At 39.2% G+C, this 25123-nt stretch overlaps 1 long non-coding RNA gene across 2 annotated transcripts in view; it reads right to left on the reverse strand.

Annotated features, from left to right (window-relative positions):
- LOC143670251 (uncharacterized) overlaps positions 1–23971 on the reverse strand; it is a 50528-nt gene extending 26557 nt beyond the window's left edge. For both annotated transcript variants that reach the window (XR_013169306.1, XR_013169305.1), the window contains exons 1-2: positions 23713–23971; positions 6296–6334 (exon numbers count right to left, since the gene is read on the reverse strand). This is a non-coding gene — a long non-coding RNA (uncharacterized LOC143670251). The remainder of the gene's footprint in view (positions 1–6295; positions 6335–23712) is intronic.
- Between the last annotated feature and the right edge of the window lie 1152 nt (positions 23972–25123).

A 25123-nucleotide genomic window follows, 5' to 3' on the forward strand; every position in this document is an offset into this window, starting at 1 on the left:
TTTCTTTAAGGTATGAGATTATGGTCCTTTTTCGTTCATTTCCATGTGGATATGCAGTTCCCCCAGCACCATTTCTGGAAGTGGTGCCCTGTTGAGTGGACTTGGCAACCCTGTCAAATATCAATTGGCCATAGATGCAAGGGTATATTTCAGAACACTCAATTTAATTCCATTGGTCAATATATCTATTTCAGTGCCAGTACCATGCTGTTTTAACCACTGTAGCTTTGTAATGTATGTTAAAATCAGGAAATGTGAGTTCTCCAACTTCTTTCTTTTTTATATTTTTGGCTATTCAGGGCCCTATACCCTTCCAATAAATTTGATAATTAGCTTTTCCAGTTCTGCAAAGCAGGCTGTTGGAATTCTTATTGCAATTGCCATGTATCTGTAAATCAACTTGGGGAGAATTGAAATCTTATAACAATATATAGTCTTCCAAACAGAATGTCTTTCCATTTATTTACATATTTGATTTCTTTCAGCAATGTTTTGTAGCTTTCAGTCTACAACTCCTTTACATCATTGGTTAGATTTATTCCTATATATTTGATTCTTTTTATTGCTATTATACATGGCAATCTTCCTTGATTTCTTCCTCCAATTGCTGTTTACTAGTGTATGCAAACATTACTTATTTTTGCATATTGATCTTTTATCCTCCCACTTTGCTGAATTTTTCTATCAGCTCTAGTAGCTTTATTGTATATTTTGGGGGACATTCTATATATAGGATCATGTCATCTGCAAATAGTGAAAGTTCTACTTCTTCCTTTCCAATTTGGATGCCTTTCATTTGCTTTGCTTGCCTATCTGCCCTAGCTAGAACTTCTAGCACAGTGTTGAATAACAGTGGTGACAGTGGGCATCCTTGTCTTGGTACCCACCTAAAAGGAAAGACTTCAATCTTACACCATTGAGTACAATGTTAGCTGTGTGTTTTTCACATATGCCCTTGATTATGCTGAGGAAGTTTCCTTCTATTCCTGTCTTTCAAAGTTTTTATTAAGAAAGGATGCTGGATTTTGTCAAATGCCTTTTCTACATCAATTGTGATGATCGTGTGATTATTCCTCTTTTATTTGTTACTTTGCTGTATTACATTATTAATATTCTTGTGTTGAACCACCCTTGCATACTTGGAATAAAATCCACTTGGTCATGGTGCATAATTATTTTCATTTATTGTGGGATTCAACTTGCAATTGATTTGTTGAGGATTTTTGCATCCGTATTCATTAGAGAAATTAGCCTGTAATTTTCTTTTTTTGTAGTAAGCTTTACCGGGCTTTGGTATTATGGTGATATTGGCTTCTTAGAATGAGTTAGGGAGTATTCCTTCTCTTTGATTTTTTGGGAGAGTTTGAGCAGGATTGGTATTAATTGTTCTTGGACTTATTGATAGAATTTACACATGCAGTCATCTGGTCCTGGGCTTTCTTTATTGAGAGTTTTTTGTTAACTGATTCAATCTCTTGTAATTGGTTTGTTGAAGTCTTCTATTTAAACTCCAGTCAGTGTAGGCTATTTGTGTGCTTCTAGGAATTTGTCCATTCAATCTAGGTTGTCTAATTTGTTGGCATACAGTTATATAATATCTTTTTATAATCCTTTTTATTTCTGTGGCATGAGAAGTAATTTCTGATTTCACTTATTTGCATTTTCTCTCTGTCACTTCTGCATTTTTGAAGAAAAGCATATTTGCATTTTTGCATATTTGCTATATGTACTTACATATTTGCATTTTCTCTCTCTTTTTTCTTTGTCAGTCTAAAGTTTCATCAATTTTATTGATCCTCTCAAGGATCCAACTTCTGGTTACTTTAATTATCGTCATTTTTTTATTCTCAATTTCATTTATTTCTGTTCTAATCTTTATTTCTTACCTTCTGCTTATGTTTTGAGACTAGTTTGCTCTTCTTTTTCTAGTTCCTCCAGATGTGTAGTTAGGTCTTTGATTTTAGCCCTTTTATCTTTTTTAATGTAGGCATTTAGTACTATAAAATTCCTTCTCAGCCTTCTAAGCACTGCCTTAGCTGCACCTTATAAGTTTTGATATGTTGTGCTCTCATTTATATTTGTTTCAAGATATTTACTGACATCTCTTGCATTTTTTTCTTTGACCCAATGATTGTTTGGGTGCGTTGTTTAACCTCCATGTATTATTGAATTTTCTAGATCAACACCTGCTATTGATTTCCAGCATCATTCTATTATTTTCAGAGAAGATGCTTTGTATAATGTGTATCTTTCAAAATTTATTGAGACTTGTTTTGTGACTCAACATCTGGTCATCCTGGAGAATGACCCATGTGCCCTTTAGAAGAATGTATATCCTGTAGTTTGGGGGTGTGTTCTAGTTTGCTAGCTGCTGGAATGCAATATACCAGAAACAGAATGGCTTTTAAAATGGGGAATTTAATAAGTTGCTGGTTTACAGTTCTAAGGCCAAGAAAATGTCCCAATTAAAACAAGTCTATAGAAATGCCCAATCTAAGGCATCCAGGGAAGGTTACCTTGGTTCAAGAGGCCAGTGAAGTTCAGGGTTTCTCTCTTGTCTATTAGGGCACATGGCAAACATGGCATCATCTGTTAGCTTTCTCTCCTGGCTTCCTGTTTCATGGAGCTCCCCGAGAGGTGTTTTCTTTCTTCATCTCCAAAGGTCGCTGGTTGGTGGACTCTCTCCTTCTTGTGGCTATGTCATTCTCTGCTCTCTCAGAACCTCCAGCTTTCTCCAAAATGTTTCCTCTTTTATAGGATTCCCGTAAACTAATCAAGACCCACCCAAATGGATGGATACACGTCTCCACCTAATCCATCTTAACAACCACTCTTGATTGAGTCCCATCTCCAGGGAGACGATCTAATTACAGATTCAAACATACAGTACTGAATAGGGATTAGAAGAAACGGCTGCCTTTACAAAATGGGATTAGGATTGACACATGGCTTTTCTAGGGTACATATATCCTTTCAAACCAACACAGGATGCAATGTTTTAGTATGTGTGTTAGCTCTGGTTCATTTATCATATTATTCAAGTTCTGTGTTTTCATTATTGATCTTTTGTCTAGATGTTCTCTCTATTGATGAGAATGGTGTATTGAAATCTCCAGCTATTATTGTAAAGACCTCTATTTCTCCCTTCAGTTTTGCCCATGTTTACCTCATGTATTTTCAGGCACCCTGCTTAGTGAATATATATATATGAGTTATTTCTTCTTGTGGATTGCCTCGTTTATTAATACATAGTTTCTATCTTTCTATCTTATAACAGTTTTGCATATAATGTCTATTTTGAGTGATATTAGTATAGTTACCCCAATTCTTTTCTGGTTATTATTTGTGTGGAATACCTTTTTCCAACTTTTCACTTTCAACCTACTTGAGTTCTTGAATCTAAGGCGAGTCTTTTGTATACCACATGCAGATGGATCATGCATTTTTCCCCATTCTGTCAATCTGTGTCTTTTGATTGGGAAGTTTAATCTGTTAACATTCAATGTTATTTCTGTAAAGGCCATAACTTCAACCATTTTATCATGTGCTTTCTATATATCATACCATATTTTTGTTCTCTCTTTTTACCCTTTTAGTTACCTTTACTAATGATCTTCACTTCTATACTCTCCTCCAAACCTGTCTCCTGCCTTTTCCTTTCAGCCTGAAGAACTCTTTTCAGTATGTCTTGTAGGACAGGTCCTTGTTAAATAACTCTCTGAGTAACTGTTTATCAGGGGATATTTTTAATTCACCCTCAGTTTTGCCATATCAAGAATCCTCAGCTTGTAATTTTTCTCTTTCAGTACCTTAAATATATCATGCCAGTGCCTTCTCTGCTCAATGATTTCAGATAAGAAATTGGTAATTGCTCTTTTGCAGTTTCCTTGTATATGATAAATTACTTTTATCACTTTCAGGATTTTCTCTTTATTTTTGTCATTTGACATTCTGATTAGTATGTGTCTCAGAGTAGCTCTTTAGGATTTATTCTGTTTGGAATACGTTGTGCTTCTCAGACATGTACATTTATGTTTTTCATGAGAGTTGGCTAATTTTCATTCATTATTTCTTCAAATATTCTTCCTTCCCCTTTTCCCTTCTTTTCTCCTTCTGGGACACCCATGAAACTTATGTTTTTGCACTTCATATTGTCATTCAAACCCCTGAGACCCTACTCAATATTTTCCATTCTTTCTCTATCTTTTCTTCTGTTTGTAAGTTTCCAAATATCCTGTCTTTTCATTCACAGATTCTTTCCTCTGACTGTTTAAATCTGCTGTTATATGCTTCTAGTGTATTTTTAATTTCCTTTATTGTGTCTCTCATTCCCACAAGTTCTGTTATGTTTCTTTTCATACTTTCAGATTCTTCCTTATGCTCACCCAGTGTCTTCTTAATATCCTTTATCTCTGTAGCCATATTTTCTCCTTGAAATGATTTAGCAGATATACTTGAACATCTTTGATTAGTTTTCCAAATTCTGTGCATCTTCCAATGTTTTAATTTTTCCCTTTGACTAGGCCATATCATCCTCTTTCTTAATATGGCTTGTAAAGTTTTGCTGATGTCTAAGAATCTGATTATCTTGATGAAGTTACTCTGATGGTCATTTTCTATCTCTTGCCTAGGGTTTTATTGTTGATTAGCTTTGTGTTAGGGCCCTTCTTGGTCCATTAGTTCAATCTATTCTAGTCCTTTGGGATTGCCCATGCTTAACCGATCAGATTTTTTCAATTCTTCTTTGTCTTATTCTTGCCCTGGCTATGTGGTACAATTTTTAAGATTGCACTATTTGTGCAATTGTTTCATCCCAGGAGAAAGTGTCCTTTCCTCTGTTCTTTCTCCAAGAATCTTTATTTCTTCTGTGTGTTTTTGTTTTGCCTCTGTTATATATATTTTCTACTCCCCTTTACTTGCCTGTGGCTGCTTTTGTCTGGAGGGCAAATTCTTGGAGGAGTATCATCCTGGAGAGGGCTTTCCCAAGTCAGTAATTACTTTGGCCAAAGCAGGGCCAGTGATCCATGAAGGGGGCACAGAACAATTCAAAAGTGCCCAGGGGAGCAGGTCAGAACAGATGCTGGAAAGCCTTTTTGACAGCTCTCTGAAGCTCACTTTCCTGGCCTGCCCAGCAAATGGTGCTCTTCAGCACATGTTTTCCCGAAGCCTAGGGAGGCCCAGTGTTTTGAATCTCCACCACTTCCATCTCTGTTGAAGGCAGGGTTGTAACAATGGTCACGGAAGTCTTTGTCCATGGTGGGCTAAAACAGCAGTTAAGAGCTGGGACACAGCAATCTAAGTTTTCCAATCAAGAGCCATTATCAGTGCTTGGCCATGCCCCCCTCACCCATCTCCCGGCCTCAGTTCTTTGGGAAGAGGCCTTCTGCATCCCTTCTGTCTGCAGCAGACAGACAAGGACCAGACCTGAGCCGCTCAACTCAAGAGTCAGGGATGGGTACCAGCAGCTGCTGCAGAACACGTTACTCAGCTTTTCACTGCAGTTTCTTATTCTCTTTCCTGAATGTTGTACGGTGCTCCCCAGGCCTCCTGAGCTCCAGATCAGTTGTGTCAGACATTTCTGTCTGTCCACCAGCTGTTTTTGTAGGATAAGTCTTGTGGCACCTTACACCTTACTCTGCCATCTTCCCTGGAAGTTCCTCTTCTATCGCTACATGTGTTTTTCTTTTATATAATTTTGCCAAAGTATTAATTATGGTCTCACCATTAGTATAGGTGAGATCTTTTTCCTCTCCAACCCTATCAACAATGGTATTTACAGATTTTATGACATTTTACTAAACTGGTGGATTATAAACAATGGAGACTTTTTCTTATTTAAATTTCCCTGATTGCTATTACATTTGATTATCTTCTAATTTACAATTGACCATTTGTACTGTCTATTCCATGACTTGGTTTCTCGGAATTGCTTGTTATGAGTCTGTCCACTCTAATGGGTTGAATTGTGTGTAGCAAAATGATATGTTCAAGTCCCAACACCCTGGTACGTGTGAATTTGAAAGTAAGGTTTTTGCAGATGTTAGCAAATTAAGAAGGGGTCATATTGCATTAGAACAGGCTCCAAATCCAGTGAGTGATGCCTTTATAACAGAAAGGAGAAGGAGATTTGGATACAGAGATACAGACACATAGGAAATAAGACCACATGAAGGTTGAGGGAGAGTTTAGAGTGATGCATCTACAAGCTAAGGAACACCAGGTATTGCCAGCAGCCTCTAGAAGCTAGGAGAGGGGCAAGGAACAGACTTCCTCAGAGCTTCCAGAAGAAACTCACCCTGCCAGTACCTTGACTTCAGACTTCTGGCCTCCAGACCTGTAAGAGAATAAATGAGCGTTGTTATAAGCCAGCGGGTTTGTAGTACTTTGTTACAGCAGCCCTAGGAAACTAATACATCCACTTTTCAATTTGGTTGCTTGTTTTGTTGTTGATGGTTTATAGTAACAATTTGCATATTACTAGTATTAATCCTGTACTTTTTATATATTTTTCAAATATTATCCTAATATCTTACACTGATTTATACCTTTTTATCCTGTCATTTTTCATAGAAATAAACTAATTTAGTACAGTCATATTTATATGTTTCACTTTGTGCATTTGGATTTGTTTGTACTGTTTAAGGAAGTCATTCCTAGGTCAAATCCGTAAATACAGGTTTAGTTTTTTTCTAGCACAAATAGTTTTACTCCTAGGTTTTAAGTATTAAAGCCATTTTGAACTTCATTTTGTGACTAGTGTGGGTTAGGGGAGCCACCTATGTTTCATTTACTTTTTTTTGTTGTTTGTTTTCGTTTTGTTTCTTTTGTTTTGCATGGGCAGGCACTGGGAATCGAACCCGGGTCTCCAGCATGGTAAGCGAGAATGATTTACTTTTTTTTTCTGCAAATAGACATTAAATTGGCTCATTTTTAAAGCAGACTTCTGTTTTTCCCCTCACTGGATTAAAATGGCATCTTTATAAAACCCTCAGCTTCCACATACATAGGAGTCTGGTTCTTGTCTCTCAATTCTGTCCCACCGATCTATTGTCCATTCTTCTGCTAATATTATGCATTCATTTTTCTAGCTTTTTATCAAACTCAACTGTCATAGTTCCTTGATATCTGATGAGGAGATGAAAAATACAAAACAGATGCTCTCCAGAAGATGTATAATTAGTACTCCTATAGTTGAAGTAGTACAGAGAAAGGTCAATGGGTGGCTCTCAACTAATGAAGTGTTTATATATGTACATTTCAAGAGACTAACAATTATAAATGTAAGATTTGCTCCTCTTAGCTGTTCAGGCTCTTCAGTGAATGCTCAGAATGACAAGTTTAAAGCAACTGTAACTTCATTAGCTCTCTACCTATTTTCCAATCTTTATCAAGTAGCAAAGGCAACAGAAAATCAATCACTTCCTTTTCCTATCCCAGAGGGAAAGACAGTTTGAGAAACAATCACCTGTATCCGATTGAGATCAGATATGGCAACATACTATTTCCGAACTGACTTTTGCTTAAATTATCTGGAAAATTAAAATGAGATCAGATTTAAGAAATGAGAAAAAGGGAGACGTGAGAAAAAGGCTTTCAATCACAATTGTTAATATTCTGGTTCTGAGAAAGAAACCAGACTTGGGGAAGTGTTTGGGAGAATATGCTCTAGAGGTTCCATTCAATTGTTATATTCTGTCTGACTTTTGTGTGTTAATAATGGCCTCATTTCTTGACCAGTTTCCTCTTCCGTTTATCGACCTTAGGAAGGAGCACTGGGAGGCATATAGTAGAAATGGTTGCCTTTGAGATACTCTATTTACAAATAGAGCACTTCTAGATCTGACTGTTTCCATTGACTATACTCCCTGCAATACCTACTGCCATCAGGTCTCAATAAAAATCATGTGAAAAATGGCCAGCAGGAATAGCTTTATAATATTGAACGTGGGACCCCTCCTGCTATATCCCCATCATGCCCTCGTCCCCAGCCATAGAAACTAGACTCCTGGGATCAGGAATATTAAAATGGAAGCTATCTAGTATACAGGATATCTTATTGATATGTAGCCTCCATTGTTCATAGCAGACTCTAATTCCCCAGATTGAGTCAATCTCAGAGAAAAAGCTTTCAAAATGATTTTATAAACTGGACCTAACCTGTTTTCTTCCACAATGCTTTTTCATTTCAAGCACAATCCCCAAAACAGGAGGTGTGGTTGGGTTTATAAATCACTTTGTCTGAGAAAACAGGAACAAAAGTATCTCATTGTTGCAATTATTTACCTTTTGTCCTGAGAGATTTATATTAATTAGCACAATATATTTGTCTCATCCTTCGAAACTCCTTATAGTCTGTAATCAGACTATTTAGTGTTCCAGGCAGAGCTTTAACAATCAAAAATACAGTCTGCAACCCTACCAATTGTTATTGTTTTTATAAGTAGCTCCTTTAAACCTCCTCAGATCTTAATATAAGGATGCCAACTCAATTAGCTGGCAATGAGAGGAGAAAAGAAAAGCTGTTATGCAGATGCCAGAAATTTTAAATCTTTCTTGACTCAAGAATTAGCTTTTAAAAGGGGACAGAAAAAAAATTTCTACACTCTGAGAAGTTTCCAAATGCGTGATTATTAATATATAATTCAATGGAGCATAAAACCAATTTGAGAAAGAAATGGGTGAGGGCATAAATGCCTTAATAGGCAAAGTGGAGGTGCCTAAGAAAAATACAAGAACTTACTGGATGCTCCTCTCCCTTCTAGCCCAGGAGCAGCCCCATTGTCTGCTGCCATATGATTCAGAAAAAAAGGAAAAGTTCATTTTTAAAACCCTCCTAATTCTCCCGATTTTCAGATATTTTCATTATATTTGGATTGTTTCCCACTAAATTCACATTATTAATCTTAGAGGATAGCATATACATGCATGCAGATTACTATTTATAATTCATCCACTATATTCAAATCTGAAATAAACCATCTAAAATGAAATGTAAAGCAAATGGGAATAGAACATTAAAACAGATTGCATTACAACAGATTCACTAAAATTAACGAAATGAAATTTTCATTTAAAAAAGGTGATGTCACCAAAATAATTACTGTTTTAATATCCTTGTCATTGCACTGAGCAGCTGCTATTGCACATTCTCTTTTGGAAACCTTGAAATTATCATTTGACTTTCCCCATATTTAATATTAATCTTTTGGGTTGAAATGGTTTTTCTTCATGAAGCTGTATGAGTTTTGCTTTTTATTTTAGGGTGTGAATGTATGTGTGTATGCTATTTATTCTGCCCTACTTGAAACTCCCAAAGGAATTTAAATTATACATTAGCGTCTAAGCAAGTGTTACAAATGAAGACCCTCTCCTAAAAGGAACTGTATTATTCATCTAATGTACATTTTTAATTACTACTAACTTGCTTCCCTAAAAGATATAAGGTCTTCCATGATTGTGCTGTTCACAGAAGCAGTAAAAACCATTCTTTATTTGTCAAATTTACATTAACTCAATATGTTGAAGGATATTAAAATTTGTATATTTCAAAATCTCAATTTAAACGTAATTTATACATCTATTTGATGCTTCATTTCATTAAAATAGAGGGGCTAAATTTGCTTTACCCAACAAATGAAACAATTTTAAAAAGTGATTAAATTGCTTTAGTTAAAAACAGATTTACATTCTAAAATGTTTATAATTTTAAAACAGGTCATTTATTTTTAGTATACATTTATCAATTGCGCACATATAATACACATCATAGTTACATGATACATCACATGGAATGATGCTTTTTGTATACATGTTCATGACAATTTTTAAAAGAAAAAGATTTTAGATGAAAGTTTGAAATAACAGTGCATGTGGTATTACTTTATAGACATGGTCTTAGAATCTAGTAAGGGTTTTATTAAAAGTCATTAATACTTTTAATAGAATAAATGGCAGTAATGAACTGGCAATGCAATATAGACTAATGGAGTTTGGTATACTTTTCTTTAAAAACCTTGTAGTATACTGCACATGTGATCACAAAATAGTGTATGAACTGAATGGCATTCATGTGTAGATACGGTTATGCTTGAGTCAGAGCTTTGGTGAAGTTGAGACTTACTCATATCCATGCATATCTAAAGGATAGGTAGAGGTAGGTTTATCAATTAGCCTCCCTGGTAAGACAACACCAGAAGACCGAAAGAGAAAATGAAGCATATGCAATAAGCTCAAGGCAAGGAGAGCTATTCCAAGAAAGTATTAATATGCCACTTTATTGTGCTTCTTTCCAACCCCTTGGACTCTTTGCTTGTATCCTAGTTTAAGGTGACTGCCATCAGAGAACACATAAAAAACTAAAATTGAATCAACACAAGACGTCAGATGCGTTGTTACATCAGTTTCTGATTTTCTTGAAGGAATGGAGTGGATAGTGGCTTCTGTAAGGATGAAACATGCATGTTAATGGCTCAGCCAATGACAAGAGATGATATTCTCATTTCAGACATTATCACTCTCAACACCAGGCATTAGCCAACGTGAGGAAGCATCAGCAGGTAATAGTCACTCAAGCAATGCCTTTGGCAGGCATAAACAGCAGTAATTTCTGGGGGAAGCAACAAAACAACAACAACAACAAAATAAGTGGCTGCCTTATTAGCATAAACATAAAAAGAAAACCTCACAGTATGAAACTAGACAATGCTAGGAAGATAACTACTGCTGCCACCTTATGGCCACCGAAACACAATCATTCTCTAGGTACTCCTAGAACCATTTTGAAGGACTTCAAATGGCATGGAGTTTCCGCAAATGAATAGGGGTAGAGGCTGATAGCACGCTGATTCATAGCTGCTATTTTGATCAAATTTGTATTTTAGGGCTTTGTAATCCCCCAAATATAGATTATATCTGTAAGTAGTTTTAAAGCTACACAATACATACATTAATGAAAAGTTTGTTATACTCTAAGTCCTATTGAATGTGTTTTCATTATTTTTTAAAGTTCAATGCATGTCTATCCATTTATTTGTTTTTAATAAGTTTTTGTGTGAGGGCATGCTTTGGAACTATGTAAATACCTTGTTCTGCATCAAACTTGAAATTAACTAGTTAATTAAGTTCTATCAGTATGGACTCAGGTTTTCCTATTTTATTAAATAATCTGTAACCCATTATTCTAAATATTTATCCCGCTCTCAGATTTGGCCAGTGGGAGCCTCTTCAGATTGTGTCCTTTTAGCCTGCCCCCATCATTCTTTGAGATTTCCTTGATAAAAGAGGATGTTCTATGTTCATCTTCTACTTTTTTTGCCCCAGCCCTAGAATCATTCATTTAAAAAAAAAAACAACGCCTTGGCTTCTTTTGGTGGAGATTGGTATTAAGAAGCCAAGATGTGGGTGCTGATAGCTCAATGCTAATGGGTGGGCTACTGTTCCAAGTCATGCATATAATATCACCAGGCTCTTTCTAGGTTTCTGTCTTTCCTTATTTGTAAATTCCTTCTTTACCAGTGAGAATCCTGGCTCCCATTATCCTTGCCATATTTACATATTTGATAAAGTCCCCTGTAATAACACTGCCATCACTGTCACTCTCACTTACCTACATTGATGTCCTCCTCCCTCTAGTCGAGATCTGGCTTGACTCACCCAAATGGATGCCCTCTTCCTGATATGTTAACACTTTTCTCACCCTTTGGGCTCTGACTCCTCATACTAGGTACCCACACATATGAAAGCCCTTTTCACCCTACTTGGGGTCTGACATTCCGTGTCAGCTTTGCCTCCATGTGGACACCCTCCGCATCATTCTTTTGCTCTCAGGTCCGGCACCAGGCTCTCCTTTACCTAGATTGCTTCTTTATCCTGCTTGAGCTTTCACACCCCTGCCCCACACATGGAAACCCTCTTTGTCCCACTCTGGTTCTGACATCCCACCATGAGCCACCTTCCCCATCACATGTCTCTGATGCCGGAGTTCTAGGCTGCATGCCAGTGAGCCTGGGAAATGCCAGTGAAGTCGAGACCTCCGCCCAGGGTTGATGCCATGAAGGTTTATGCCTCAGTCACAGGAAAGAACTCAAGGACTAGTCAGTGTGTACAGCCAAAGACTAGTCAGTGTATACAGCTCAAAAGTTCAATGCATAGACAAAGTACATGCTCTAAGGACCATGAGCGCTGGCATTCTCCAAAGGAGGAGAATCCGTTTGAGGTGGGGATCCTTGCATTATTAGGAACTGGAGGGGCCCTTTCCCCTCTGGCTATGCTAATAAGGGATTGATGAGCTGCACATTTCATTGGTTCTTTTGAGGTATGGACCTGAACAAGGGCCAGGTGTTTGCAGAACAAAATGAATTCTTTTTTTATGGGTTTTAGGTCACTTTCCCCTCCCTCCCTCCCTATCTAACTTGCCTCAGATCCACTCATCACACATAGGCTCTCGCACTGCCCACCAGAGAGCTGTTCTCAGTCTGCTCAGACCCTGGCCTCCCATGCAAGGCACTTCCCTACATGTAGATACCGTTTTCAGCCTGCTCAGGCTCTGACTATCCATGCCACAAAGCCCCTCCTCACTTGTCTAGCTTTCCCTGATCAACCTAATGGCTTTAGAACTGAAATGATCAGGAAAATAAGAGAAAGGGGAAGGAGAAATGGATGATAAGGTGAAAGATGAGGTAAAGGCTCTTCACTCATTTTCATTATTCAATTGGCTCTATAAGCCTGCAGCAACATTTTGAGTGGTAGTGTAGATGGAGTTTTCCCCAAATCAAGGTTCATCACTCAGTGTTTGTCTGCTAAAGCTTCCAGAATGCAACACACCAGAGATGGATTGGCTTTTAACAAGGGGATTTATTTAGTTAAAAATTTATAGTGCTTCAGAGGAAAGGCAGCTAGCTTTCATCTGGGTTTCTGTTAGATGGAATGGTACACAGCAATGTCTGCTGGCCTTCTTTCCTGGCTTCTGGATTCCAACAACTTTCCCCGAGGTGATTACTTTCTGCATCTCTAAATGTCTGGGCTGAGCTTTGAATGCTGAGTTGCGGTATGCTGAGCTGCGGAGCTCGCGTCTGACTGCTCTCTTTTAAACCTCCAGGTAATTAAATTGAACCTGAATCATCGTGGAAGGCACTCCCCTTAGCCGACTGCAGATGTAATCAGCCATAGATGAATTTCACATACTGATGACTTAAGTCCACAGAAACAGAATGAGGCATCAGTACCTGGCCAAATTGACACCTGAACTTAATTATCACACTTGGTGTGGCTCAAATACACAGACCAGGCTGAGGAGGAAAAAGAGGTTTATTTATGCCATCAGGAGGTCGGGAAAGATTTTCCAAATCAGCCCTCACATAATGATCTTTCAATTGGCTTTTATACACATTACAGACAAAGAAAGATAATCATCTTAGTTAGCAGGTAACAGAGGTCTAGAGAACTTAAGTAGTTTTTTTGTCGTAGTTGTTGTTGTTTATTTCATTTCTTTCCTATTTCGTTTAGGATTTACATCCTCTGTGACAGCTGGGGCAAGGTGCCTCTAAGTCTGGGGCTATAGATGAAAGCTTATTCCTATCTGGAGGTCTAGAGCAATAGATGAAAGCTTATTCACATCTGGGTGCAGACATTACATTTACATATTGCTTCCCTGTGAGACTGAGAGCTCAAATTCACAGCTTGCTTGCAGTTTTAAGATTATATTTAAAAAGTCACTGTTGCAGTATCAGGACAAATACAGCTAAAGAGGTAGAAACTAGAGTGGTAGTGGTGGCAGCAGCAATCAGGGTACCATAGTGGTCCCAAGAGATGGTAATTATCCTCTGTTCCTCCTTCTCTGTTATTTGCTTCTTATACATAAATAGAGAAATGATCTTTAAAAAATTTAAATGCCTTTATAATTTTTTCCCTTTAACAATGCTCTATAACGTTTTGCAATGAACAGTCTAATGCATTGCTGACTAGGGAAAAAAGTAAGAGATATTCCCAAAGAGGGGGAGAAAAGGTGAAAAATGGGGGGAACAGTGTGCTGAAAATAAATGTGTATGGCTACACAGTTGTAATGGAAATGTGAGCCTTTGGGTCCTGTGCCAGATTGAAAGTATTTTGTACCCCAGAAATGCCATGATTTAATTCTGACTCAATCTTGGAAGGCAGCATTTCTTTTCATCCTGATTCCATACTATAGGTTGGAAAGTCTTGATTAGATTATCTCAAGGGAGATGTGACATGCTCAATTGTGGGTGTGACCTTTGATTAGATGGAGCTGTGACTCTACCCCTTCCAGGTGGATCTTGATTAGTTTACTAGAGTCTTTAAAAGGGGAAAACATTTTGGAGAAACCTCAGAAATGACAGAGCTGACAGAGACTTCAGAGGAGAGTTGAAACAGATGGTGTTACTTAGAGAACAGAGACATGGATGTTTGGAGATGCTTGGAGTCCAGCAGACATTGCCATGAGATGTTAAGCAAGCCAGAACCTGGAGAGAGCCAAGGGAAGCCAAGACATGAAATCCAGCCCTGGAGAGCAAAGTGAGAAACCCCCACAGGAAGAGAGGCAGAAGCAATGAAGCCCAGGAGGAAGGAACCAGCAGATGCCAGCCACGTGACTTCCCAGTTGACAGAGGTGTTGCAGACCCATTGTCCTTCCAGGAATTAAGGTACCTTTTACTGGATGCCTTAATTTGGGCATTTTTATAGGTTTAGAACTGTAAATTTGTAACTTATTAAATTCTCTTTTTAAAAGCTGTTGAATTTCTGGTACATTGCATTCTGGGAGCTTACAAACTAAAACAGGCTCTCTTTAAAGTGGAGGAGTAGAACCTGAAACTCCAAAGTAAGCAAACATTCTCAAAGAAGGTGAAGATGTACCCCTTGGTTTTGGTCCCTGAATCTGTATATTGGTCCTTAAGATACCCAATGGTTACAATCAACCATGTATAATCTTAACGAAAATTCACCCAAAACACAAGGAAATAAGTTGTAATGAGAAAGAATTAAGACAAAGAATGCAAAACAGATTTAGAGCCCCAAAGGCTTCAGATGATTCTGTTGGAGGGTCTGGATGAACTCCACGGGAGAGGCTCGCCGGCCAAAACAGAAAGAGCAACTATCTCTTCTCAATCTTCCTTAAAAGTCTTCCATTAATTAGATTAAACATGACACATTGCAGAAGACACTCCCTTGGCTGATTACAAATGGAAACAGCTGTGGATGCAGCCAACATGATCATGATCTAATTCTATGAAATGTCCTCATAGCAACAGACAGGACAGCACTAGCCCAGCCAGACAAACAGGTACCACCACCTGTCCAAGTTGACACATGAACCTGACCATGACAGTCCACCCCTGGTCAACTTGACAGCTACATACATCACCTTAAACCATACTTAATTTCTAATTAGAAAACAATAAAAGACACATTTTTTCCTCGCCTAACGATAATTAACTGTCCTGCATACAACAGGAAACACATTAAATATCCCCAGAATACGGTGCAAGTCCTTAGGTAATATTCATTCTTAATTGATACATTATAACTTAAATTCTATAACATGAATAAAACAATATTACAGTCCTTGTTTTTGTGACTGATCACGTGGTCATAGTTCGTACTTATCACTACCTTCATCCACTACCCATTCCATTTTCCCTTTACCCTCAGTAAGCACTTCAGTTGGCCGTGATCCTTTGCTTGGTGGGGTGACCCAAACCTTCATTCCTGAAGTTTCAGAGCCCTTGTTAGTCCTGCCTGGATTGTGTTGTTGCAGTTTTCCACTGATTTTAATCACAGGGCACAGTAGTACTAAAAGACGCCCAGGGGATCTCCTATATTCCAGAAAACTATTCTTTATTTCCATTGTGTAATTGCAGTCCTATTTCCCCCTGGTAGTCAGGGTCAATCACCCCAGCCATTAATGTAATCCCCTTCTTGGCTTGTTGATCCAGGGGCATAAGTAGCCCAAAGTGACCAGCTGGCAGTCTTAGATTCCAGTTCAATGAAATCATTGTTGTTTCTCCTGGTGGAAGCACTTCCCCTTCTGGAACTAAAATCTGTAGACCAGTAGAGCTCAAAGTCACAGGTACAGGTAGCAAAAACTTTCCTAGTAGATCACTAGGGGTAATAGTGAGTGGTGCCACTCCCATTTCCACCTCTTGGTTCCTTGACCCATGGATCCTGGCTATGGGAGAAACAGCATCCTAGAGTGAATGCTGATTCAGAGCATACACAGCTTCCTGGAGAACATTACCCCAGCCCTTCAAAATTGCCACCTTGTTGGTACTGTAATTGAATTTTCAGAAGGCCATTCCACTGTTCTATCAATCCAGCTGCCTCTGGATGATGGGAAACATGGTAAGACCAGAGAATTCCATGAGCATGTGCCCATTCCCACACTTCATTTGCTGTGAAGTATGTGCCTTGATCAGAAGCAATGCTGTGTGGAATACCGTGATGATGAATAAGGCATTCTTTAAGCCCACGGATGGTGGTTTTGGCAGAAGCATTGCTTGAAGGGAAAGCAAACCCATATCCACAGTATGTATCTATTCCAGTCTGAACAAATCACTGCCCCTTCCATGGATGGAGTGATCCAATGTAATCAACCTGCCACCATGTAGCTGGCTGGTCACCTTGGGGAATGGTGCCATATCGGGGGCTGAGTGTGGATCTCTGCTGCTGGCAGATTGGACACTCAGCAGTGGCTGTAGCCAGGTTAGCCTTGGTAAATAGAAATCCATGTTTCTGAGCCCATGCATAACCTCCATCCCTCCCACTATGACCACTTTGTTAATGAGCCCATTTGGCCATGACAGGAGTTGCTGGGGAAAGAGGCTGAACAGTATTCACAGAACGGGCCATCGTATCCACTTGATTATTAAAACCTACCTCTGCTGAAGTCCCCTTCTGGTACACATTCACATGGGATGCAAATATCTTCATGTTTTTAGCCCACTCAGAAAGGTCTATCCACATACTTCTTCCCCAGACCTCTTTGTCACCAATTTTCCAATTATGGTCTTTCCAAGTCCCTGACCATCCAGCCAAACCATTAGCAACAGCCCATGAGTCAGTAAACAAATACATCTCTGGCCAGGTCTCCTTCCAAGCAAAATGAACAACCAGATGCACTGCTCGAAATTCTGCCCACTGGGAGGATTTCCCCTCACCACTGTCCTTCAAGGACACCCTAGAAAGGGGTCGTAGTGCTGCAGCTGTCCACTTTCGGGTGGTACCAGCATATCATGACAAGCCATCTGTAAACCAGGCCCAAGTTTTCTCTTCCTCAGTCAGCTCACTGTAAGGAACTCCCCAAGAGGCCATAGCTATGGTCTGGGAAAGAGAAGGTAATGTGGCATGAGTGCAGACTATGGGCATTTGGGCAACTTTCTCATGTAAATTACTTATGCCTCTGAGACCTGCTCTGGCCCTATCTCATATATACCATTTCCATTTTATGATGGAGTGCTGCTGTGCATGCCCAACTTTATGGCTGAGTGGGTCAGATAACACCCAGCTCATGATAGGCAACTCAGGTCTCATGGTAACTTGGTGGCCCATGGTTAAGATTCAATTTCTACTAAGGCCCAGTAGCAGACTAAAAGCTGTTTCTCAAAAGGAGAGTAGTTATCTGCAGCAGATGGTAAGGCTTTGCTCCAATATCCTAAGGGTCTGCATTGTGATTCTCCTATAGGGGCCTGCCAAAGGCTCCAGACAGCATCTCTATTTGCCACTGACACTTCCAGCACCATTGGATCTGCTTGGTCATATAGTCCAAGTGGCAGAGCAGCTTGTACAGCAGACTGGACCTGTCACAGAGCCTCTGCTTGTTCAGGTCCCCACTCAAAATTAGCAGCTTTTCTGGTCACTCGATAAATGGGCTGGAGTAGCACACCCAAATGAGGAATATCTTGTTGCCAAAATCCAAAAAGACCAACTAGGCATTGTGCCTCTTTGACCAGATGCAGCAACTTATCCTGCACCTTAGAAGGGGTATCTCGACAATGCCCAACACTACTGGACACCTAGAAATTTCACTGAGGTGGAAGGCCCCTATATTTTTGTTGGATTTATCTCCCATCCTCTGACACACAAATGCCTTACCAATAAGTCTAGAGTAGTTGCTACTTCTTGCTCACTAGGTCCAATAAACATGATATCATCAATATAAGGGACGAGTGTGATGTCTTGTGGGAGGGAGAAACGATCAAGATCCCTGCAGACAAGATTATGACATAGGGCTGGAGAGTTGATATAACCCTGAGGTAGGACAGTGAAAGTATATTGCTAACCTTGCCAGCTGAAAGCAAACTGTTTCTGGTGGTTCTTACAAACAGTTATTGAGAAAAAAGTGTTTGCCAGATCAATAGCTGCATTCCAAGTACCAGGGGATGTATTGATTTGCTCAAGCAATGATACCATATCCAGAATAGCAGGTGCAATTGGGGTTACCACCTGGTTGATCTTATAATAATCCACTGTCATCCTCCAAGACCCAACTGTTTTCTGCATAGACCAAATAAGAGAGTTAAATAGAAAATCTCTACCCCTGCATCCTTCAAGTCCTTAAGAGTGGTAGTAATCTCGGCACTCACTGCAGGAATCTGGTATTGCTTCTGATTTACTATTTTGCTAGGTACATGCAGTTCTAGTGGCTTCCACTTGGCCTTTCCCACCATAATAGCCCTCACTCCACGAGTTAGAGCGCCAATGTGGGGATTCTGCCAGTTGCTCAGTATGTCTATTCCAATTATGCATTCTGGAACTGGGGAAATAACAGTATGGGTCCATGGGCCCCTGGAAACGGACCTGAGCTAAAATTCCATTGATCACCTGACCTCCATAAGCCCCCACTCTGGCTGGTGGACCAGAGTGATGTTTTGTGTCCCCTGGAATTAATGTCACTTCTCAACCAGTGTCTAATAATCCCCGAAATATCTGATCATTTCCTTTTCCCCAATACTCAGTTACCCTGGTAAAAGGCTGTTGGTCTCCTTGGGGAAGGCTTGGAGGAAGATTAACAGCATACTTTGTGGCAGTGTAACAGGGTTCTCCCCCAAAGGGACCAGGCCTCCCCTTCATTCAAGGGGCTCTGGGTCTGTAAACTGTCTCAAGTCTGGAAATTGATTAAAGGCTGTGACTCTTTGTTTTTGTAATTCAAGTTAGACGTCTATTCACTTGTCCTAGAACTCTTTTGTATATATATTTCAAACAAGGATTTAGTAGACTTCCCATCTATTGTACTTCTAGGTACCCCATGATTTACTAGCCAACACCACAAATCTCTGTGAGTCAGGTTATTCTGACTCCTGCTTTGAGTTTCCTGTCTATTATAATAGCCATGTCCACCCTGTCTTTGGCGATTAAGTGCTGCCACCTGGCTTCTGCTAATTCAGGATCCAGTCATACCCATTGTGTTTAAGGATACCAACTCAGTGACAGCAATTCCCACAGTAATATCTGACCTACAGAGAAGTGCAACTACAGAGCTCTTCAGGGATGATGGCACTAGTCTCACAAATTTATTTCTTACTGTTCTGATAAAAGGTGCATCCTCCAGACATTCCTGGGGTGTAAGAGCAGGCTTTGCATGATAAATCCACTCTAACATTCCAACCTCTCTAAGCCTCTGAATCCCCTCATCCACATTATACCAGGACAGTTCTGACATTTCAACCTCAGGGTACATTGGCCACCTTTTGATCCATGTGTCAGGCAACTATCCGAACTGTTAATGCCTTTTCTAACCCCTCGAGCTACAACACTGAATGCAGAATCTCTACTTAGTGGGCCCATATCAGTAAATTCAGCCTGATCCAGCCTTATATTCCTCCCGCCATTATCCCACACCCTTAAATCCATTGCCACACATTCTCCTGATTTCTGTCTATATAAATTGGAAAACTCACACTGTTCTTTTGGAGTGTAATGTACTTCCTCATGGATGATACTTTGTACCTCACCTTTAGGGCCCTGTTGGGACTTTAGTCTAGTTATAGGTCTGGAAGAAATGAGATGTGGTAGGGGTGTGTCATGAAAAGAATTAGAAGTATCTTCCAAGCCATTTGCTTCAGGGCATTCATTTGCAGTTTTATCTGGTGAAACAGGATTAACCTAGGGCTAATCCCTTCAGGTGGAGGTTGGGTAGCCATCTCTTCAAGGCAGGCTGGAGGTAGGGTGGCTATGTCCTCAGTGCAGACTATTACAGGGTTATCTAGAGAAGACTCACCATGACATAGGATTTCAACCTCACCCCGAACATCATTATCAATACATATGTTACTATCCCATTTTTCAGGGTCCCGCTCCTTTCGAATCAATGCCCTCACTTTAATGGCAGACACCATGCAAGATTGAGATTTCAGTTTATGTTATGAAGTTATTACTCTAACAATAAGATTCTGAGTCTAATTTTCGGAGATCTCAAGTCTATGGTTACGTGAAACAAGATTTTCCTTCAGGATACTCATAGAAGTGTTTACATCTGTCAGATGGCAGGTAAGCTTCTCTTGTGAAGTCTTAAGCCCATCCCGTTCAGTCATTAATCTATACAGGGTATCTAACAACAACCAGCCAACACCTCTATATCTCCTATTTCCACAAAACTCTGTAAAGGTGTCAAAAACATCCCCCAGAGCCTGGCTTCGTAGAAGCGAAGCAGTAGAAGAATCGAACAGTGATATTTTGACTATCTCTTTTGCCAGCTCACTCCATGGATTGACAGTATCATTCTGATTATAGGAATCAGAGTCCTTAGTGCCTTTGAGTCCAGTCAGAGTAGAAAACCAACTGTAAAAACCCATTTTTAAGATTCTGTTTCTTAAGAACCACTCCTGGTACCAAGCTCTATTAGTTAGGGTTCTCTAGAGGAACAGAATCAACAGGAAATAGCCATAAATATAAAATTTATAAAAGTGTCTCATGTAACCATGGAAACATAGAGTCCAAAATCCGTAAGTCAGGCTGTGAAGCTGATGACTCCAATGGAGTGTGTGGATGAACTCCACAGGTGAGGCTCGCCAGCTGAGTCAGGAAGAGAAGAGAGTTGTCTCTTCTGAATCCTCCTTAAAAGCCTCCCATTAATTAGATTAAACATCACTCATTGCAGAAGACATGCCCCTTGGCTTATTACAGATGGAATCAGCTATGATGCAGCTGACATGATCATGATTTAGTTCTATGAAATGTCTTCATAGCAACAGACAGGCCAGCACTTGCCCAACCAGACAAACAAGTACCACCACCTGGCCAAATTGACACATGGACCTGACCATGACATTCTCTGCTACATCCTCTCTTACATTCCACTACCTTCCTTCCTTCCCAACTCATGCACATTTGATTATCACTCTATCTTTTATGCATATACACAAGCATGTTAAAAAAATGGCATCTAAACTCCTAGAGGTGGGAAATTTACTATCAAAATGGGCCAAAGTTTATCTTGGGGCAGGTTAGTACTTTCTGTGCTTGTTCCCAAGTTAGGATTGAACTGGCCTTGCAGCTATAGTTCTTGACTGGGTCACCCTGACCATGGCTCCCGGGTGCTGAAGTCTGTTTTTGATTTCTTTCATCCTCATCTTTGGTTGGCTATATAAAGAGAATTCAGCATTGTTAGTTTGGGTGTGGGTGGGACCATTGGCCTCATTATGGGTTTTGCCAGCCTCACTAGAATCATCTGAAGTAATAAAGAGCATATGCTCCCAGGTGGTTTGACTGTGCTAAGACAAAGACCTCAGGGGCCAGCCCCTTTTGGGATTGCCCCAGTCAAAGAATGATGCCAGGCCCAAGGTCAAACCCTATTTCCAGGACAGCCTGTATCAAATAACTAATTGGTATGTGGGTGTAAGAGTCCAGACAGCTCTGGTAGGTCATCCCATCTATGACACTTCGCAGAGAGCTGAGGCCTCCATTGAGCCAGCACCGCAGCTCAACTTTTCCTTCTGCACAACCTTCCTTCTTTCTTTTGCCTTTCCATGTGTGTTTCCCAAGAGAACTCTAATAAGTCTTCGGAATTTTAATCTCAATCTCAGAATCTACTTCCCTATGAACCGAGTCTGTAACACAGTGACACCAGGTACGGTGCCCCTTCAATTCTGTGGCTCTAAAATGTTGGTATGCTCTGCACCCAGCCTTATATTCATGTAGAAACACTGTGGACGTCATTGCATGGGGTTGGGGACAGGCCTGGGAGTTTTTATCTCACTGTTTTTCACATCCCAGTGGTCCAAATTCCAAAACAGGGCCTCATCCTAATTATATAGAAGGCTGAGAGCTGTACTTTTCCTTTGTCCCCATGAAGAGGACATTGGATGAGGGGAGCATCAAACCATTTTCTGCTACAAAGAGTATCTGTGAAAATTAAACAGAGAACATTGCTTTTAATGATGAAATAGAAAAACCACTTCCTTTCACTTAGAAAAAAATTATGCAGATGCTCATAATAACTGTTATTCCAAAATTTTACTGTAGGGCTTAGCTAGGCCAGTAAGACACGTAAAAGGAATACAGGGTTTATGGGTTGGAAATGAAGAAAGAGAGCTAGCAATTGTAGCAGATGATCTGATTGTCTACATAAAATAACTCCTAAAATCAATGGATACCTTTTTTAGAATTAAAGAGAACTTAGCAAGTTGGCTAGATATATCATCAACGTGCATAAAGTTATGTTTAACAAGCATCTCACAAATACAATTTTTAGAAGATGCTATTTATATTGACATTCCCATGTATAAGGTACCTAGTAATAAGTCTGTCAGAAGATGGCTGAATTTTTGAGGAAATTTCTAGTTTAAAAAACAAAAAAATATGACAAGTAAATGGATAACTGCAGTCCATGTATCATGCAGATGTCAAGTGTCCACAAAATGTTCTGTATATTCGAAGTGAAGCCTATAAATCTTCTAACATAAAACTCTTTTCATTAAGGAACTTGGCAAATTTGTAAGCAGGAGCAAAGGTCCAAGAATGGCAACACAGCCCTGAAAGCAAACAATACTCATTTGCATATACTTTTAACAATAAAGACAGTGTGGTACTTTCAAGGTACAGAAAATAGTTGATTGAAACAATTTAGGCACCAAACACTGGCAAGTGTGTGTGTGTGTGTGTGTGTGTGTGTGTAAACAACGGAAGTACCAAGGAAGAGCTTCAGAGAACAGATGGTCTTTTAAATTAATGGAACAGTTGAGTTGATACTCCATATAAAAAAACAAAAGCAATCTCTACATTGTATTATATACACAAAGATCTGTTTAGAAGGATTAATTTCTTGAAGGTTAAAGGGAAACCTAAAAAGATTTAAAAGACAATATTAGGAGAATTATCTTCATGATTCTAAGGTAAGGAAGAAATTTTTCAACCATATATGAAATGCTACTTATAAAAAAGAGATAAATTCTACTGTATTGGAATTAATGACTTCTTTTTATCACAATATATCATAAAGAAAGTGAAAAGCTAACAGACAAACTTGGAGATAATATTTGTAACATTTAAGTCAACAAAGTAGTTGAATCTCTCTCCTCTCTCTCTCTTCATAGCAACAAGTGAAACACAAAATGTTAGACATATGGCCAAACGTATAGACTCTATAAAAGGTATTTTAACCATAACCTATAAAAGGCATTTTAATAGAAGTGAAACAGAATATTTTGCTCAACTGCATTATGGAAATTAAAATTAGGATACCATAAAATACAATTTTATACTCACTAGAACTGGGTTGTCAGAAAGTCTGAGGCCAAAGTGATGTTCCTCATGCCGTCTTCTCTGAAGGGACCCAAACTCGTGGATCATTCAGGTGAATCATTCCTAAAAAGTCAACAAAAGAGCTGCCTTGAATTATCCACTTCAAATAATTGACCAAGTGGACTGTTCCCTGGAGGAGTAGAGTCTGCCTCCAACTCTGGTCAGTGCAGACAGCTTTAAAGATAAAGGCATCTGAAGCATTAACTCTGCGCAGTAGAGGACACATTCACCTTAGTTGCCCTCCTCCCTTCATGAGAAGTGAGTGGCTAAGATGAAGGGAATGGGAAAATATTCCACCTAATCCATTAGAGCCAGTGGTCTGAATTCATGGATGGAGTTTTAAAAGGGAGTAATCATTTCTCCTACGCATGTCTTCCCACATTTATGTCTCTCTGTCTTACATTTTCCCCTTTGTGCTTCCCAGCAGGTGTAATAGGATTTCAAGGGATTATGATACCATATGTACTCCATTCTCTGTTTTATTGGATACCAATAGGGGCCCTCTGAGGATTAAAGCCGACATTACAGAAAAAGAAGACCTAATGTTTTCAGCTGTGGGGGTAGTAGAGGAAGCTGCACAGGGAGCAATGAGAAGTGTCTGTGCATAGGAACACATAATCAGTGAAACAGAGGGAAAGGCTTCTACAACTTTCATTTGAGCCAATTATTTGAAGTGGATAATTCTAGGCAGCTCTTTTGCTAACTTTTTAGGAATGATTCTCCTGAGATACTGCACATGATGAAATGACCCTTTCATTTTTCAGTTGGCTTGTTTGGGTAGTAGAGAGCCATAGTCAATAAGTTACGACTTAATGCAGAAATCATCAGGGGGTCAGTAGATTTTAAAGAACATTCTTTTCCTTTGATATATTTTCCTCTGCTCAGCTGGGTCAGCACCCTTGAGCTCCTGTTCTTTGATACTTAATATGGAATTATCTGAAGTGTTTAACTTCAACCTTCTTTCCTTCAGTCTTCTAATTGAAGTTATTTTACTCTTAGAAAAACCATCTGTTATAAAAAGGGATTATACTTTGAGGGCTGTAAAGTAGAGAAGGGAAAATGGATGGATCAGATTAGGAAAGGGAGACTGATTGAGGCTTAAACTAAAAATGAAATATAAATGACATGCTGAAAAATGAAATATGAATGAAATATAAATGACATATAAGTGACGCACTTTCTAGATCCTATACTTTATATTTGAAGAGTGCTTTTAGCGTTCTAACTACTTCTGTAATTGCTGAAAAGGATATATCCATTTGGAACTTTTAAACAGTATGTACTTTTAATAATAAAGGCAGTGTGGTATTTGCAAGGTACAGAAAATTGCTGCTTTAAAAGGGTAGGCAGCCTTTACAAATGTTAGTTGTTGGTT

The sequence above is a fragment of the Tamandua tetradactyla genome, chromosome X (assembly GCF_023851605.1).
Source record: "Tamandua tetradactyla isolate mTamTet1 chromosome X, mTamTet1.pri, whole genome shotgun sequence".
Lineage (NCBI taxonomy): Eukaryota > Metazoa > Chordata > Mammalia > Pilosa > Myrmecophagidae > Tamandua > Tamandua tetradactyla.